The sequence below is a fragment of the Nelusetta ayraudi genome, unplaced genomic scaffold (genome assembly GCF_046127955.1).
Source record: "Nelusetta ayraudi isolate G7.1 ecotype Tasmania unplaced genomic scaffold, CSIRO-AGI_Nayr_v1 ptg000023l, whole genome shotgun sequence".
Lineage (NCBI taxonomy): Eukaryota > Metazoa > Chordata > Actinopteri > Tetraodontiformes > Monacanthidae > Nelusetta > Nelusetta ayraudi.
The window spans coordinates 1,994,522-2,010,790 of NW_027466073.1; the positions used below are offsets into that span (position 1 = coordinate 1,994,522).

Below are 16,269 nucleotides of genomic sequence, written 5' to 3' on the forward strand. Positions count from 1 at the left end.
TTTTCCCTTTCTGTCCAACCTTTCAACATATAGCATTGATAAGGGTTGGAACCTGAGGGGGCATGGTCACTGCAGCTGTGTCAATAGGCAGCCAATGAACCTCTGAAACCCTGCAAACAGACTCAAAGAGCCGCCTGTTAACACTCGATTCGACTTTGTGGAAAATCTTACACCTGTGTTTGGAGAAACAGGCGGAGAAAGTGGGGGAGGAGAGGGTTTGCACAGTAAAGGTGCGTCGGCGAACCTGTTCAGTGACGAGAACCTGTTGTAAAAAAAAAAAGACAGGAGGAGGGAGCTGGTCACATGACCTCCAGGAAGGACAGTTTGAATTTGTGAGCCGGAGCCTTGTGACCCTCACCCTTGACCCAAACCCTTAACCCTTGACTGCTGACCCTTGACGCTACTCCTTGACCCTTGTCTGTCAAGGTCCAGTGGAGTCGTCTTCTGTCTCACTGGGTGTAGGTGGAGACCAAGTGACAGAAAGCAGGAAGGACAAGATGACAACTAGATCTGCAGGAAACCAGAAGTGACTGTCTGTGGTCAGGTGTGTGAAGTTGGAGGACAACTAGGATCAGGACCACCAGAACCACCAGGACCACCAGAGCTACGATGACCAGGGTCACCAGGGCTACCAGAACTACCACAACTAGAACCACCAGGGTCACTAGGGACACCAAAACCAGGGCCACCAGGACCAACAGAGCGACCATAACCACCAGGGCAACCAGGAACACCGGAGTAATTAGGACCACCAGGGCGACCAGAACTACCACGACTAGAACCACCAGGGCCACCAGGAACACCAGTGTAACCAGAGCCACCAGGGCTACAAGAACTACCACAACTAGAACCACCATGGTCAATTGAACCACCAAAACCAGGGCCACCAAGACCACCAAAGCTACCTAGAACTAGAAGGAGGCAGCATATTACTCCAATCTTAGCTTCCTTGCATTGGCTGCCAGTCAAATTTAGAATTGAATTTAAGATTCTAGTTTTAACTTACAAAGCTCTTCATTCTCAGGCTCCTTCTTATATTAGGGAACTAATTGAACTTTATCATCCTCCTAGAGCCCTTCGCTCTGAGGATTCAGGTCTTTTAGTTATCCCAATAATTTCTAGAGTTAGGTCAGGAGGTAGGTGTTTCAGTTTCCTGGCACCTTTATTTTGGAATCATCTTCCAGCCTCGGTGAGGGGGGCAGACACAGTTAGTTTATTTAGGAGTAGACTTAAGACTTTCCTTTTTCTTAAAGCTTATAGTTAGATTCCATCCACTGTCAGTTCAGCTACTGACAGCTGCTGACAGTGGAGGCTTACGCCGAGGAGGGAGATCTTTCGCTCCGGTTACAGGGATCGTTGCTCTGTGCAGGCGGAGCTTCTATCACTTTCCTCACTCAATCAATGGATGGACTCCATCTACTCTGTCCAAACTAACTCTCATTATGCTTTGTATAGTATGCTCGATATGCATGATACTGCCGCAGTCTCTGTGTCCCCGGCAGGTGATGACCACTGCGCCAGGAGCTGGATTGTGCTGTCCTGGGGGTCTTGCTGTCATCGCTTTGTCCCACCACCACGCCTAGGACCTGGACTTGTCCTATTGGCAGATTGTTCATCGAGATAGGCTCTTGCCTTCCATAGCATGGACAATTACAGCCTACGCGGACAGCAGCCTTGAATTATTTCCTATTCTTTGTGTCTATATCCATTTTGTGAATGCCTGGTTGGTGTATCTGTTTTTCACTCTGTCCTGTCTGCCACCCTGGCTCACTCTGCTCCTTTCTCTCTTTCTCTGTCTCTCCTCTATCTTTCTACTTCACCCCAACTACTCATAGGCAGATGATGGCCCTCTGGAGTCTGGTTCTGCCCTAGGTTTCTTCCCACAGGAGAGTTTTTCCCAGCCACTGTCGCATCTTGCTTGCTCCGAGGGCCCGGATGGTTCTCTCTGATTGTATAAAGCGTTTTGAGACGCCATTGGTTGTGATTTAGCGCTGTACAAATAAAGTTTATTATTATTATTATTATTATTGTTACCAGAGCTACCATGACCACCAGAGCCCCGAGGGCTACCAGGACCACCAGGGTTCCTCACCACAGAGAAATAAGACATTTTACAGGAAACACAAAGTCTTGAGGGAGTTGGACGCTTTTTATTGACGACCCCTTGACTCACATCCAGCCCGACCGCTGCTGCTGTTGCTGCTGCTAACTGCTGCTATTACTGCTACTGCTACTGCTGCTGTTACTGCTACTGCTACTGCTGCTGTTGCTGCTTCAATTTTTATTGGGTAAACTTGACATTCCTCCCTTGGAGAAATCCGACTTTGGCGGTTTTGATGAATGAAGTGTTTTTGCTGAATCGAAATCTCTGAGACTGTAAAAACAAAGGAATGAGAAAAGAAAAACACACACTGCCTGTCTTCTATGATTCCACTGAAACAGGAAAACAGATTAAATTGTGCATTTCAAAAGGACAGAGGAAGATTTTAAAATAAAACAGGAAGTCACAAGACAATAAACACATGTACAATATGTAGATACAAATACATACGACTTTTAATTATAAGGGGGCATTTATTCTTTTTGCAGTCCAGAACATATTTTTCTGTGCATTATATTTTCAATATTTTCATTCTTTGTGCAACATTTATATTTCTGTTTTTTGTATTCTTTGTACTTTAGAGTTCAAGTCTGATCATATGTTGAGGTATTGTTTAGTGTCAAGTGTGTGTGTGGATAAGATTGTCGAGGTTTTCATTGCACAGCTGGTTGCACAACTCTACGACTCTTCATTAGCTCCCATCCCTGGCAGCCAGTCAACCTACATGCACATCAGCAACAGCAGTAGCAATAACAGTAACAGTAGCAGCAATAGCAACAGTAACAATTAAACCTGCAGGCACCTGCAGGTTGATGGGGCTGAGCGTGCTCGTCGCAACCGCCTCCCCCACAAAACAAAAAAAGAAAGAAAAAAAAAGACCTCTTTTCTTCATATTTTTACTTAGTTTAAGTTTTTACAGAACAGAGCTCCTAAAAAATATATAGCACTATTTTTTGAAATGATGAAACGTTTTTTTTTTTATTATTGTTTATCAGCAAACATGATCACTGTTATTTCCTGTGATGATTATTATTTTTAAGTGACCTTTATTTTCTCTCAGGTGGCTAGCCCAGCAAAAATTTCAAAAGTCCCCGTCCTTTCTCTCCTCCTGCCGCAGAGGTGTCAAGTGTCAGTATGAGTGCGTGAGTGGCGCTTAACTTCACATGCCCCAGCTGCAGCCTCAGAAAGCGTTTCAGTCTCAAAAATAGAAAAAAAACATACTGTTGGCGTGCTGAGGTTCTGGGGATACTGAAAATGTTTTTTTTTTTTTTTTTTTTTTTAAAAGCAGTCACAAGTACAGTGTTTTCATAAGCAGCAAGGAAAGACTGAGTATTCCCACTTCTGTGAGACATTGAGGGTTTAAAAAAGTGGAAATAGCTCACTTCCTGTTTGTCGAAGTTAGAATATTAGAAAATTTGAGTGTGTGAGATGTAGGGGTGGACAACACAAACGAGTTGGTTCTTGTCGTTGTGGGTCTCATAAGTGTGTGACGTTCCGAAAGGGCGCTACTGCGGTCTTAGTGGATTTTCTTTTGCACATACCTGCAAACAAGCTCAATTTTTGCCTTTTCTGTTGGAGACAACATTGCCTGAGAGAATAAAATAGGTAGTGTCACGGTCTCCAAGCTAACAGTCTGCGCCTGTGATCTTGATAGCCAACAATCTTCGCCTTCGATCTGCACTGCCTTTATTAACAAGTCTCCCACGTTCCCCCGTTGCCAGATTATCTGTTTTGCATTGCACCAGTAATCCAGGGCCTGTCTCCTTGTTGTGCTCCTTCGTTACCCTGTTGACAACAGTCCGTCTTCGACCCTGCCTCTGCCTCGTCCTCGGACCGATTCCCCAGTAACGACCCTGCTCGGCTCTGACTACGTCCCTCGTCTGCCCCGTCTGGATCCTTTCGCTGTTATCGACCTCCGCTCGTCCCCGGCGCCGATCTCGCCTGCCTCTCCCACCGCTTGCACTGGTTCTCGACTCTGGACTGCCCGACCTCCCCGCTTCAATAAACATCTTAAACTGCATCAGTGGTTGTGCATTTGAGTCCACCAACACCTGACATTCGTACTGCCCATGAGAATTTTTTTTAGTGCGGGTATTGGTTTTTTACCTGTAAGTGGTGCTATGTAGCACCTATTTTTTTCATTATTGCATCAAAAAAACATTTTTCGTCAAAACAGAACGGCATAAAGGGGTTAAAATTCGGTCAAAAGACACGTAAGATGACGGAGAATAATAAGAAGAAACATTCCAAAAACAATGGGTTTTACGCCCTTGCGAAAGGCAGCAGAAGCAGCAGCAGCAACAGTAACCCCTAATTCACACAAGAAACGTAAGCAGAGCATACGCGTAGACGCAGTAAAACGCGGCAATTAAAGTCAATGAGCAGGCTCACACCAGAGCGGCCGTGTATCAGAAGTGTCCCAGACGCTTAAAAACAGGACGCCCTGGAAGAGAACGCTGACGTTTATTGTTTGACCTACTGCGTCAATCGCAGAAGGTAGAATCATTCAGACGGGAAGTCGATGATGTGAGAACACTGTGGATCTGCGTGATTTTCTAATAAAATATACTTGTTTTATTTTTTAAAGTGCTGTATTTTACTTTGAAAATTGAACGTGGCACTTTTACTTGAAACAAATCAACAATTAATCTTTTGAAACCTTAAATAAGAAAAAATAAATGACTCATCGAAGCAGTTTGACTTGTTCAGCTAGAAAACTCAGGAAAACCGGAACACATGCACAGTAATACGCAGGATCTGAAAGGCAAATAGTTGTTGTTCTACTATTGTTCTCTTAAAGGGTACTGGAGCGAAGCAGAGCATCTGCTTTACGCTAAACGTGTGAATTAAGGGTAACAGCAGCAGCAGCAGCAGCAGCACCAGTAATAGTAGTAGCAGCAGTAACAGTGTTGACTTGTTTACATCGTTAAATATTGTAAATAAATAGATAAATCTAAAAAAAACCTGCAGAAACGGGCAGATTTTCTGCTTTTCACTGATTCAAGAGATTCTTCTTTTCATCAACAGTTACATACCTAAATTATATGATTATATGTGTGTGTGTATGTGTGTGTGTATATACTGTACATATATAAATATTAAGGGTGTCAAAGTTAACGCATTATTAACGCGGACAATTTTTTTATCGTGCAATTAACGCACACAGCGCTTTTTGAAACTTTGGCCACCCCGTAGTTTGTGGAAACGGGAAATGAATTGACTCACAGCACACAGTCACACGCTTGCAGCCGGAAGTCGCTCAAAAAAAAACTAGAAAATCCGCTGAATTTTCAAAATAAACAAATTTCAAAATAAAAACCGAATGACAAATTCGAATATGTTATATTTGTCAGTACATTGTATCAGAGTGCGAGAGAGATTAAACAAATACACACACACACACGCACACACAGAGGAAGACATGATCAAAATACGTCTGTTTGATCCTAGAGATGCCGGTCAGTGATCATTATGAAAGAGGTCTTGAGATGGACACCTGAGTGCATGTTTCTATTTACACACACACATCTACGCCCGTTTGCGTCTGGTGTGAACCACTACATTGATTAACATGGGCGCCGAACTGAAGCGCTCGGCGCTTCGCGGCGCTTCCGCGTCCAGTGTGAACCGGGCGTAAGGGTCATCCTTTTGTGTTAATGGCTGCTGAAAAAAGGGGATGAATAGTTCAAGCTCGAGTTGAAAAGTAAAATATACAAATTTTAGTAGTACTAGTAATCATTACTATGTAATGTTACAGTTATTCCCATCTGTTATCTTTGTTGGGCTTGAGTTTATAATTATTTTTCTTACCCTGTGCATCTTTTGTTTTGTTAGTAGTACTTGTCATTGCTCCAACACGGATAAACATGCTGCATTTGCAGAAAGCAAGTATTTGCCTACTCCCATGTTGATACGATTATTAAAAAAAAATGGAAAAATATCAGTTTACGGTAGATTTAGAGCAGATAAAAAAATATGCAATTAATTTGCGATTAATCGTGAGTTAACTATGGAAAAACATGCAATTAATCGGATTAATTTTTTTAATCGACTGACAGCTCTAATATATATATATATATATATATATATATATATATATATATATATATATATATATATATATATATATATACATATATATATGTATATATATATATACATATATATATATATGTATATGTATGCATGTATATATGTATGCAAGTGTATATATATGTATATATATTTATATATATATATACATATATATAAAGTATATACACACACACATATAATAATCATATAATTTATGTATGTGTTACAAGAGTTGAGGTTTGCAGTGAACTTGAAACCAAATAGGCCAAATTAAAAACTTCGTCCTTCAAAAAAAAAACCTGCGGAGACAACGAATTTCAAGCTGCTGATCCAGGATGTGATGTCACATGACTCTCTTTCTTGCTCGCCCTCTCTACTCTCTCTCTTGCACTCCCTCTCTCTGACAGCTGATTTAAATCCTCCTCATTAGCAGCCTTAAGTGGATGCAGCTCCTTCTGGCGCCACCTGCAGGGTTGGAATATTAATAATTCATGACATCACTGAGCAGACAGCCTGCCTCCCACCTCCCCCCACGCCCTTCACCCTCTGTCACCCTCCTCCCACCTTCTTCCCCCACCTTCTCTTTCTTTAAACCTGCTCTCCTCGCCCTCATTATTCTGGCAGGTTGAGCAACAAGAGTCAAAGACTCTCAGGGACAAAAATGAGTCAAATAAAACTTCACGAGGAGGAGAAATCAAAGTTCAGTCAGGAAGACTTCACTCTCAGGAGATTTCACTCTTGATCTTGACCTTGACCTCAACCCTGAGCTCTCCACCTCCCATGACTCTCTTCCTGTGGGCTCTTAGCTACTCAAAGACTTTGAATCCATTTGTACTCACAATAAAAGTTATTCAAACCTTTTTTTAAGTCTATTGATACGTTCCGACTGAACTCTCGCTGGGTGACCTTTGACCCTGCAGAGCTCAGTTACAACCAGCAAAGCGTCCAGATGTGATGGTAGAAGTGTGCAGTGTGTGGAAACAACAGCCCCTTTCCCACTGACCAAAAAACCTAATGTAGACCCGCTATGAATTGGCATTTGGTGGCAGTGCGAAAGGCTCACCGACCTGTGCCGAAACGCATCAAACAACCCGTCAAGCAACCCGGGTTGAAATCGGCTCCGATCGGCTCCCCTCTGATCGACTTGCAGTGGGAAAGGGAGACCCACATCACATCTTTTACCAGCCACACAGGATGACGTTGAGTGTTACATGCACTAAGTTATAATATCGCGCCAGTCACGGCGTACATCACGTACCGAAGCAAAGGTGTTCCATTATGTTCCATCAGCGCTCGAAAACTGCTCATTGTCGTCTGGCTTTTTCGCTTGTGGCTCCCACAGAAAATTGACCAGACTCTGAAATGATCGCTGCACAGCACGAGTTGGCTGCGGAGGTCACTCCCGCCGGCAAGCTGCAACCCCTCCGCTTTCACTGCTGCGTGTCTGCTGACGTCATCGCGCTGAGATCGTGTAGATGAAGTGCGACACAATTCAGGAGTCCGGCGGTGGCCAGTGTTCTTTGTTGTGGGACACTTTTGGTTGTAGAATCGTTCCGCGAATAGCCGCGGAACGATGGTGTCGTTCACGCCAGACTTGAAGCGGCACGCACGTCCGTGGCTGGTTCGCGCCATGTAGCGATTGTTTTGCCGTCTGGTCTGTTTTGTGCACGAGCCGCTCGTTTGACGCGTTTCAGCGCGGCTCAGTGAGCCTTCTCCACTCCCACCAAATGCTGATTAATAGCGGGACTACACTACGTCTTTTGGCCAGTGGAGAAGGGGCTTTATTCTGTCACGTCTCCCCCTGAATCCCTTCACAGTCACAGCTCAAAGATTGCACAGTAAGACGATTGTTCCTCGTGCTCGAGTGATTTTTTTGTTTGTGATAAATTTTGTTATTAACCTTAGATATTGACCGTGAGTTTATATTCCTGTTTCCCTTCTTTCTTGTCGAGTAGAATTTCAGTTGTAGCTTAGCCATTTTGCTTTTTCCTATGTTTGAGTGATTTTGATTTTGTAACCTTTTATTAGACTAGGTTTTGTTTTGATTTTATGTACTGTGGCCCTTTTTCCTCCTAAAGAGTGATTTTCCGTTATGTAGATTTAGCCCTCTTTCTCCTCTGCAGCGATTTTTTTGTTCTCCCTCTTATTTTTCCCCGATAGTTTAGTCTCCACAGACGGATTGTTTTGTCACTCTGATCCGAGATCAGTTGCGTGTGTGATAAATAAAATACGATTTGTCTTCATCCTCTGCGTCTGAGTCCTGCCTCTAGCCACAGCCTGACAGTGCATTTATGTAAACAATGCTTGGTGCAAAATGTTGTCTCTTTAGCCGCAGAAAATAAAGTGCTGGTGGAACAGGTGGAAGAAGACCTGGAGAAGACAGTAATAGACTTCCTCACAAAGCACCTAAAACTTCCTACAGAGACTGTCAAGAACATCACCTTTCACTGGGTACATCGTCTTGGAAGACTGTATCGCAGGGGTGGGCAAAGTTTTTCCGCTCAGGGGCCACATTGACTTTTAAAAATTGAGCACCCAATGCATACATATAGAACATAATTAACAAATTCGTCAGCTCTTATTCTTGTTTTTATTTCTGCGAGCCAGCCATATCCACGCGAAATCACGAGATCACAAAATAAAACAACAAGCAGCTTACTTTGATTCTACGACGTGCAAAAACTGCAGCATCTAACCACCATGGATATGTTTGCGAGTCAGTCCCCCTTCAATCAATTGTCTGTTGACCTGATGTCGCTGGTTATGACGTAATGTTTATTTTAAATTATGATCGGCTATATTTGACCTGCAGAAATATATTATGTTCATTTTGTCTGGGATTTCCTGTCTGGTGCGATCTGCTCTGTTGAGCTTGACGGGATTTAGAAACGGCTCCGTCAAAAATAAAGATGCTACGGGTTGACAGTCCTGGGGTGCAGAGAGACGCTGCTGAGACGGGAGAGTGGCAGCGATCAGCTCCGATGACCGTGGTGCTTGTAAAAAAGGCAAATGCGGCATCTAGTGGTATGCAAGGCATTACAGAACAAGTTCAAATGGATGCTGGCATAATTATATGATTGGCGCAATTCTGTCAATGTTCGGCAAGCCGGATTAAGAAGACCAATGGGCCGGATGTGGCCCGTGGGCCGTAGTTTGCCCACCTCTGCTGTATTGTGTTACATCTTTCTTATTTTCACGTAATTCACCAGGGATTCTGTGTGCATTCCATGCAAGTACAGCTCTTGTTCTGCCAATCTTGCAAAGCTCGACCGTAAGGTTAGATGTACAGTAGCTGGTGATGTTGTCATCCATGTTGAGGACTTCCTGATCCTGCAACTGCATAAGAGCTTCCTTCAAGGGTTAATTTACCCGGTTGTTTATCTCTACCCACATTTGCGCCACCATATGATTCTGTAGACAGTAAAAACATGTTGTTTTTTTTTTTTTAACATAAAAGGTGGATAATATACTCTATATCAGGGGTCCCCAAACTACGGCCCGCGGGCCACATCCGGCCCGCTGCGTGTCTCTGTCCGGCCCGCGTGAAGGCAGTCATACCCCCCCCCTCCCGCCACGTAACTTTGCCAACATGTTAGCATAGTGCGGAGACCTCTATATAATAGCACTCAATTTAATTCTGAAAAATCAATATGCCCCTGGTAAAGTGATATATTCCGTTTTAAAAAGTGTAAAACAAGTGTAACAACAACAATCATTGCTGGAGTTTATTCAGTTGGTCATCACATAACATCTGAGGAACATGTCCAAAGCAACACCGGTCCGGTCGGCAACGGTTGTGAGACGGGCTCGACTCGGCCGGTGGACGACGACAGAATAGTCAGCCACGGCAATATTTGAAAACATGTATGAGGACTGTGAGTGTATTGTGACCTCAAGCAACTTTGATGAACTGTTAGCCACCACCGCTAACTCCGTGCTCTGCTTGTCATGTGTGTTGTGTTCGCTGGCAGCTCGCAAGTTTCACTCCTTATAGCGATGTTCACGCTGCCAGCATGGTAACATGGGTTGTATAGAGCTCTTCCTGCTTTGTGCTTGGTGTGGACGTAAGTTGTGCAGATATTCTTGTCTAATAATAAACGACTCTATGACTCAAGTGATCGTTTCAGCGTACATATTTTCTCTGCTCGGACAGTGTTTTGATACAAGTCAACAGTATGAAACAAAATCATTCTAAGCCCTATTAAAATGTCTCGCAAAAATACAAAACAAAAACACGGTCAGTACACAAAGTAAAATATATTTCCAGGGACAGGGAAGGCACAAAAAGCGTCCAGGGACCTTCGATCCGCCTTGCGGTCGTAACTCAGCCCACGCTGGGTCCGTACGAAGCTGGATTAGCCGCTAAACAACTGCTAAAGGGTGAAGCCTTCACGACGGTAAGTGTTTAAATTGTGCCTGTTTCATAAAGTTTGCCGTTTATTCTTCACTCCTAACTGAGGAAGTGAGGCTCAGCAGCGCAGCGACGAAGAATGTGACCAATCACAGTGGAGTGGGCTGGGCGGGGGCGTACACCGGCAAGGCTGGGGGTGGAGTGAAGTGAAACAGAGCGTTTTCGCGGGATGCAGTAAATACGAGGAAACGAGCCACGAGATACGCAAATCTAAAAAGCTTTCAGTGCGGAAAATCGTGTGTTGTTGCTCTGGAGGGGCCAGATACCAAATACAAAAGCCCGAAAATTAGTATAATAGGTCACCTTTAAGGAGACCGTTGCCACACCTTTGTTGACTGAGTTTGGAGATATGGTTGCCTTTGCAAGTTGTGTCTGTGGTTAGAGAGCATCTCCTGCATGTAGAGAGACAAGAGAAATTCCCGACCATGGTCCACCCTGACCTAGTCCCACAGCCTGTATTCAAGAACTGCTGATCTATAAAACAGTGAAACATGACTATGAACATGTTTAAGTCTACAATGTAAGATTGACCAATAATATAGCAATCTACCTGTGAACAATTATTCGCGAAACCCTATTAATTAGCATATTGAGCACAGATGACTATAAATGTGATGTAGCGTAATTTCCGGACTATAAGCCGCTACTTTTTTCCCGTGCTTTGAACCCTGCGGCTTATACAACGATGCGGCTAATCTATGTTTTTTTTTTACAGCTAACGGCCACTAGGGGACCTTCTCCACTATGGATTTTTGGGTGGGCTCGGGAAAGAGTGAGACAGGCAGTTCGCGCGAACAACGAAAGCAACAGTGGAACCAAATACAGAAAGAGAGCAAGACAGTTTGCGCAAAGGAAGTTTTCATGCACAAACCCTCATTATGGAAAACAAACGAAGAATTGCATATGATGCAGCTTTTAAGTTAAAGGCAGTCGATCTGGCTGTCAAAGAAGGAAATAGAGAAATAGTGATCATTTCTATATCACAAGAAAAGGGTGAACACAGAACAAGTCAATCAAATAATGTTTCTGAGCACGGCGCGTTTGCGCTCTCGTTCAACAGTAAGTGTCAGAGTTCCCTGTGGTCCACTTTAGTCTTTTATTTTGGTAGTTTTCTGTTGCCCACCTTTATCACAGAATTTTCCTCAGGCTACTTCCTCAGGCTACTTAAGGACTCAAACACTTCTTCTCTTTGTCAGAACTTCGGCGCCTCGTCTGTATGTTCTCTTGTCTTTATGCGCTCTGTCTTTGTGAGCTCCTGTGCGTCGCTGCCTTGACTTTTGCTCCGACTCCATACCAATTACCCGAGGTGACCAGCGGGACCCCACAAACAGGATCTGTGGTGCGAGTCCAGACTCGCAGGCTCGCAGCCGCCGAACCGATCCGTGTCCTGACGAAACACCTGCGGCTTGTTTATGTACACATTTGTTTTCCCCCCTAAATTTAGCTGGTACGGCTTATATTCAAGTGCGCTTTATAGTCCGGAAATTACGGTATAGTTCTCAAATGTGGAACTAAGTGAATCTTCAGGCTATGTCCCTGTTGTGTTAACATTGCTAAATTTTCCACTGTAGTGAGAGTTTTGCCCTATGCTACCTGGACTCAAAAATCAGAGAAAGGGGATTTTGAAGCAAGAAAAAAGGTAAAGGAGCACTCAACTAACCTGTAAACATCCTCATAGATTGTGAGATTATTTTTGACAGGCATGGTTGCGTGGGCAACAACCTTACTGTTACGTGGGGACCCGAGTTGCGACCCAGAAGCGGACACAGGTAATTAAAAGAGTTTACTTAACAAGGGGCAGGGCAACAACTACAGTAGTGACCAGAAGATACTGTAGGTACAAATAGAACACCGGAATCAAGGAGTCACAAGGAAGTGGGAAATCTGTACATGGGCGGCGAAGTTCTGACAAAGAGAAGAAGTGTTTGAGTCCTTAAGTAGCCTGAGGAAAATTCTGTGATAAAGGTGGGCAACAGAAAACTACCAAAATAAAAGACTAAAGTGGACAACAGGGAATTCCCCTGGGCAACAGAGAACAACCGAAATAAAAGACAAAGACAAAGAAAGAAAATAGTGAGTAGAATAGATTATACCAAATACCACAAAATTCAAGGCTTTCAAAAGACACTTACATGTTTGCACATTTCGTGATAGGGACAATGAGTTGTTCTCAAAATCTTCCCCACCTGGCGTTCACCAGCAACCACTCTCATTGCAGACAGGTATCCAGTCATCATCTTTCGGCCATATGTTGATCCTGTCTGATAAATCATCATAAATCTTAACATGTAAGCCTAGTCTATATGGAGTATAAAATGTAAAACGGATACATGTCCCCTCCTGGAAATGTTGTGATGTGCACAAAATCTCCTGACACTCATTCCAGAACATCCTTGCTGCACACCTAATTCTAATAAATTCATAGAAATGTCTGCATACGAGAGATTTTGAGCTATCATGTCTCTTATTAAAGTCCTGTAGGGTTCGTGGGACACCATCTTGCCCAGACTTCAAGCTCTTGGCAGCCTAATCTGTTGTATCTGCTAAAGTTGTGTTAACTGCGAAAATTGCTTGGTTTTCTACTTCCGGTTCACCTGGTAATAAAACCGATGAAAAAAAAAATCCCTGCATTGTTGCGTTTTGGTTTAATGTAGATTGAATTCTTTGTGTTCATCTTGGAATATAAAACATCATCATGGAAAAACAACACAAAATCCAATTTCATGGCTGTATTTGAATGAAAAACGGTTTGTGTGTTGTTTTGTAAAACCTGCTTCATAGATTGAATAAAAGAAAAATGCCCCATTTTTTGTTTTCCAACTTGCGTTTCAAAATAAAAAAAAATATAGAATGAACGGAAGGTACACGGACCCACGCGGTTGGCTTCACAGCGAAAAATGAAAAGCATTTTCATTCAACACGCTGCACGTAGAGTTTTCACTGTGGGGGACTGCATATTAGCACTGTTGCTTCTTGTTACATCTCCTTTCCAGGTAAATTTTTCGGGACCATATGAGGTACCCAAACGGTTATCTGAGCTGAATTATATAATTTCTACTCCAGACTGCAGAAAGAAAACTCAGCTCTGTCATGTTGACCTGTTAAAGCCTTATTTTCATCAGGTCACGTCCGAACCAGGTGTTGTTGAACAGTCCTCTATGGGAGGGGGACACCCAGTCTGTTCCGTGGGTAGAGTGTCAACCACTCCTAAGGTTGTGGCAGCTGAAGTGGAGGTTGGATTGCCAGATTTGGATCCATGTGTACTACACGGCATTGCGCAACTTGGAGGGTCTCTTGGGTCATTTGCCTGAGTCTTAACGGTCAGAATTGGAAAGATTAATCTTATCGTTTCCATGTTTGTTTAGTGACACACCCACTCAAACACACTTAATTGTACATGACAACCTGTCAGACAGCGATTTGATTGGGTCAATCCAGAAAAGCGCAGGTACAGTATGTGGATGCCGAGATTAATTACATGCTGTAAAACGGTAATGCTGAACCCTTAACTTCAAGTTGGGTTTCATGGTGTCTGATGGTCCCAAAATCTGATAATACCCCTAGATTTTGCACAGACTACCTGAAGGTTAACGCCCTGACTAAACCTTACTCTTTCTCACTTCCAAGAATGGAAGACTGTATTGATTGGGACTGCAAACGTTCCAAAGATTTATGACAACAGTCTTGGGGAATTTGGATGGATGCACTGTGTACCTCGACGACATTGTTGTGTTTTCTGACACGTGGGCTCAACACCTTGAGCGCATACAGTCTCTGTTCAGACGCTTGCCGCAACTCACTGTAAACCTGGCAAAGTGTGAGCTTGCAAAGGTGACAGTGAGGCACTTAGGTCGGGTGGTGGGGCAGTGTATCATGTGAGCAGTTGCAGAAAAAATTCAAGCTGTTGCATGTTATACCGTACCCATGACTACGGTCCACTGCAGGTGGACGCCAGTCACATGGGGGCAGGAGCTGTTCTCCTGCAGAAGGAAGAATTTGGTGTGGAAAAGCCTGTGAGCTTCTTCTCCAAAAGGTTCAACTGTTACCAGTTAAACTATTCCATCATGGAAAAGGAAGCCTTAGCTCTAGTGTTGGCTTTGAAACACTTTGATGTTTATGTGGGTTCCAGTGTTGTACCAGTAGTGTTCTACACTGACCACAATCCTTCACAACCTTCCTTAATTCTCTGCAGTGTCCTAATCAGAGATTGATCCGGTGACCATTGCTGCTACAGTCTTCCTGGCTGGACATTCAGCAATTTAAGGGCACCAAACAACGTGATGGCGTGAGCCCCTTACCACTAACATTTGAAGTTTTTTGATGCCTTATGCTTTGCTCCTCTTAAATTGCTTCCTTGGTACCCGGGTTGCAGAAGGGGAGGGCGTAGTGGACTAATAGTGAGCATCAAAGTAACACACACCTACTTCTGGTTAGCATGCACAACAGAAACAAAATAATTTAAGTATTCTCTAACGTTTATCAAGAGAGAGAGAAAAAAAGTAACATAATTTGAGTTATGATTACTGGTAGTGGGGCGACACAGTGGCGCAGTGGTTAGCGCTGCCGCCTCACAGCAAAAAGGCTGTGGGTTCGAAGGTCCCGGACCTGGGACCTTTCTGTGTGGAGTTTGCATGTTCTCCCTCTGTCTGCGTGGGTTCCGGGTTCTCCGGCTTCTTCCCACAGTCCAAAAACATGCATGTGAGGTCAATTGAACATTCTAAATTGTCCATAGGTGTGCATGTGAGTGTGAATGGTTGTCTGTCTCTATGTGGCCCTGCGATGAACTGGCGACTTGTCCAGGGTGTCACCCTGCCTTCGCCCTAAGACAGCTGGGAGAGGCTCCAGCAGACCCGCGTGACCCTGAATAGGAATATGCGGGTATAGAAGATGAATGAATGAATTACTGGTAGCTAATCAAAATTTTGTCCCACCCATTTCCTCAGACTGTGGCAGCTGTTGCTTGTCTTGATGCTTTAGGCCAGTGCTTCTCAATTATTTTCTGTTATGCCCCGCCTAGGAAGAAGAAAACATTTTGCACTTCACTGCAACTATAAATAGTATGATTTGTTTATAAAATTGTTATAAGTACACTTCTGCATAACATTTGTTCCTTATTAGAATTAGAAGAAGAAATACAGATCAACTTACAACAAATAACTATTAACATTGTTTATTAACAATGTCTTACAGAAAAGATTGAAAGTGGAGCACAATATATGAAACGCACTACCTTATATGATGCATTCAAAAGCGGGATGATTGTTGACAACATTCACTAAGTTTTTGAGTGAAAAAACTCAAGCGGCTTATCTGCGTGATTGTGGTGTACTGTCTGTAAGTGGCGCCTTACTTTATTTGGCTTCATGCTGGCCGCTGCCGACGTTTATAGACAGAGTGAACACAGTCCGCGTTTACTCGGTAGGACACGTCTTTCCTCGTCTCCTACTGTAGTCACAGTGAAGTCAAGCGCCACATACGCGTTGTCTTATTTTCTGGTCTTAGCTTTCGGGAGACTTTCTTTTGTCTCATTATGTAAGTCTCTCTTCGCTTTTCTTTTCTTCTCCCCGTTCCGAATACCTACTCCCTGGCCACACACTGACAATAAGAACGCCACTGCCATATTCTATATAGAAGATATTGTTGGGGTGGTCTGCTGGGGCAGCAGCATCTCGACAGCGGATAG

At 43.6% G+C, this 16,269-nt stretch overlaps 1 pseudogene; it reads right to left on the reverse strand.

Moving 5' to 3' along the window:
* Positions 1–449: 449 nt before the first annotated feature.
* LOC142889626 (uncharacterized) lies at positions 450–13,084 on the reverse strand (annotated as a pseudogene).
* Between the last annotated feature and the right edge of the window lie 3,185 nt (positions 13,085–16,269).